The sequence below is a fragment of the Humulus lupulus genome, chromosome X (assembly GCF_963169125.1).
Source record: "Humulus lupulus chromosome X, drHumLupu1.1, whole genome shotgun sequence".
NCBI classification, from domain to species: domain Eukaryota; kingdom Viridiplantae; phylum Streptophyta; class Magnoliopsida; order Rosales; family Cannabaceae; genus Humulus; species Humulus lupulus.
In genome coordinates, this window is record NC_084802.1 from 35,936,779 (window position 1) to 35,940,495 (window position 3,717).

At 36.4% G+C, this 3,717-nt stretch overlaps 1 non-coding gene across 1 annotated transcript; it reads left to right on the forward strand.

The window, feature by feature from the left end:
- The first annotated feature begins 207 nt into the window (after window positions 1-207).
- LOC133807766 (small nucleolar RNA R71) lies at window positions 208-314 on the forward strand. The gene has a single exon (XR_009879660.1). It is a non-coding gene; the product is annotated as a small nucleolar RNA R71 (small nucleolar RNA).
- Window positions 315-3,717: the final 3,403 nt, after the last annotated feature.

A 3,717-nucleotide genomic window follows, 5' to 3' on the forward strand; every position in this document is an offset into this window, starting at 1 on the left:
TCTACTTCAAGAACTCCCGCCACCTTTTTACTTGTAGGAGCTCTAGTGTTTAACCATTGATAGTTATTACTTGCAATCCTTTCCAAAATCTCAAATGCTTCGTTGTAAGACTTGGAAAGAATGGCTCCATTGGCTGAAGCGTCCAAGACCATTCGAGAGGTTGCATTGAGACCATTGCAGAATGTCTCCATTTGTATACAATGTGGGATACCGTGGTGTGGACATTTTCTTAAAAGCTCTTTGAATCTTTCCCATGCGTCACTAGTGGACTCATCTTCTAGCTGCTGAAACAACATAATCTCACTTCTAAACTTTGCATTTCTGGTGGGAGGGAAGTATTTTCTTAGAAATTTCTCAGCCAAGTCATTCCAATTTGTAACGGAATCGGGAGGAAGGGTGTTGAGCCATGATCTAGCTCGGTCCCTCAAAGAGAATGGAAATAGCTTCAGCCTCAATGCCTCTTCACTCACTCCTTGTAGCTTGAAAGAATCGCTCACCTCCAAAAATGAATGAAGATGGAGATGAGGATCTTCCGTTGGCATCCCACTAAACTGCCCCATGGTTTGGAGCATTTGAAACATCACTGGCTTGAGCTCGAATTGAGCTGCTTGTATTTCTGGCCTCACAATGCCTGGATTTAGCTCATTAAACATGGGGGCAGCGTATTCCTGTATTGCTCTGGCTCTGTCATCCGCCAAAACAATGGGATTAGTAACTTGCTGGCCATCCCCCTCATCATCAACACGTTCAGCCATAGTGCCTCGGCTTTTAGCCTTTTGATCCTTTCTCCTTTTTCTGAAAGTTTGTTCGATCTCGGGGTCAATAGGAGCAAGTTCACTGTCCTCTTGCTGGTTCATACACTGTAGGTACCTGAGTTTGCACAACCCGAACCAACAAGGTTAAAAACAATGAAAATAAACTGTAAAATAGTTGATAAAACAGAATTTAATTTTGAAGTCCCCGGCAACGGCGCCAAAAACTTGTTGTGAATTTTCTAACGATTAAAATATGCGCAAGTATACACAGTCGACAACAAGTAATACAGTGATACAGTATCAAAGTTCGTCTCCACAGGGACTTTTAAACTAAATAAGTGCAATATCAACTAATAACAATTTACAATTCAGTAACCAAATCAAGAGAAAATTTGAGTGATTAATTATGAAAATAAATGTAAATGAGCAATTTAATTAAACTAAAAATCAGAGACCAAGTGAAGTAATTCTGTGTAAATTTCAGATGTGAGAAAATAGATCTGGGTGGTTAATTCCCCTCTGTTTTGTTCCAGTTGTTACAGCAATGGCTCAGCAATTATATCACAGTTAACAGATTTCATAAATGCCCAGCAAGTTTTTCCCAAAACTTACACTCTATTATCTATAACCCCCTCAACACATTCCTGCATTAAATCAGGCTATAAACAATCCATCAAGCACCAAATCTTCAGTTATACAAGGCAGCAAAATATTCCTATTCCACTACTCAACATTACCTAAAACTAGGTAGTTCTTGCATCAATTGAATGGGTTCAGCTGGATATCCCTTTTCCAAGTTATATCCAGCTCAATAAATGCTAAATATGGCCAGTAATTAACATTCCAGCACATTCAATTGAACAGTGATATCAAAGCCTTAACCATGCATTCAAAATATTAATTCATACAAAGGGTTCATAACCACCCAAATCCTCAAAAGCTTAGTTCATAACTGAAATTATAAAAACATAACTAGAACTTAGAAGTTCCATAGAGTATGAGCAGAAAAACTAGATAAGAATTTAATACAAAATGAGAGGTGAAGATTAGAGAGAAAGATGAGTGATGAGCTCAAGTCCCCCTTTAGAGCGTCTGCCTTCTTCTCCTCTGTTTGGTACTTTTTCTTCTATTTTTTTTCTCTCTTCTCTCTGTACTTCTCTCTAGAAAAATATCTAGAATTCTCAAAAATGATGGGTGTCCCTCTATTTCGGCTGGTACCTCTTTAGGGTACTTGGTTTACCCTAATTAGTAAGTCAAAGTCAATTGTGCCCTCTTGTCCTTTGCCACACCATCCAGCTGACTCATTGTACAACATTCTCGCCACCTAGGCGTCACTTATTCTTCATTAAGTCCAGCTGGAATTTGTCACGTTTCTTCACTGGTCCTTGCCAATTGTTACGATAGGTTTGCTACAGCATTAAGAATACAGCAACATGCTCTTTCCAGAATTGTTCCTCTTCATGGTCCAAAGTTCCCAATCACCTGCTTTAGCCTCCTTTCCTGATTAACATAAACACGAAACTACATAAATCACTAAGAAAAATATGATAATACAGATACACAGTCCCTTGATACAAATATACACTAATGGACACAATTACACTACTTACAACTCATTACTCTTTTGTTTTGGTTTGAAAATTAAGTTTAAAGATGTGAAAATAACTCTAAATCCTAGAGTTATCAGACAACAACACTAGCACCAACCAATGTGTAAGAATAGTGGTGGGCGCCTACATCATAGGGTGGAGCCCATTGGATTTAATTTTGGATTATTATTTTAATTCAAAAATTAAATATTTATTTAAATTTAAATTTAAAAGTTAGTTATAGATATTTTAATGTGGTTGAGATATTCTTTCAAAGGTAGTTGAGAGATTCTCTCCTAGCGGTTGAGATTTCCCTCAAGTGGTTGAGAGATTCTCTCATTCGGTTATTAAATCTTTAATTATTTAAATATTTAAATTTGAAATAGTATCTATAATAGAATTGGTTAAAGATATTTATTTAAATATTTATAATATGATTATTTAATGTTTAAATAAATAAATATTATTATCTTAACCTAAATAATATTTTATAGGGTTAATTTAATTATACTGGTATAATCCTAAATCTATATATCGATACATTTAGGAAACCTAAAAAGGTTAATCGAATTTTTACTCTCCTCTCCCATTACTGTTCTTGCTCATGAGTTGAGACAAAAACAAGAACACATAATTTTGTGAATCCTATTAGCCCACACTAACCCTTGAGTGTTTAGGTAGGCTTGGAAGACTATGATGTGAGTTTTTCATCATCATCATTTTCTACCAACTTGGATAGGAAGATCGTTTTTAATACGAAAAGAAATCAAAGACACTTGATAGGCATCAAGAGGTATTTTTCAGGTACAATTATTGCTTTATGTTTTAATATATGTCACATATGGGGGATCCTTGGGGTCGGTACAATGATAATCAACTTAAATGCTTCTGTTGCATACCTGATTTAGTACCGTAAAACCAACAGTCTATAATGTTAAGCATCGGACTTGCTTACCCAACTCTAAGGCTGGTTATATGAAAGATGGGCACTAAGCCCTAGTGTGACTCTATAGTCACTTATTTGAGTTAATTGCATGCATGAGTAGGGTTATTACTACTAGCATGCTAGTTATGAATCTGTGATCTAATAATGTACTGCTTATAAACATGTTTATGTTTTCTTGTTGAGCCTTGGCTCACAGGTGCTAAATGGTGCATATAAAGGAAAGGAAAAGTTGGACCAGCCATGAGTTGGAGATCTTTAGGGGCAGAGTGTACATATGCGGCTGCTCGTTCGCCACGACCGAGGTTATTAGTTAGAACTAGGGTTGGACCCTGATTTTGCCACCTAGGTTGGCTTTTGTATTCACTTTTGAGTTTGTAACCATTTTAAACTATGATGGGATCCCATGTATGGAAGTTAAAATCTTTTA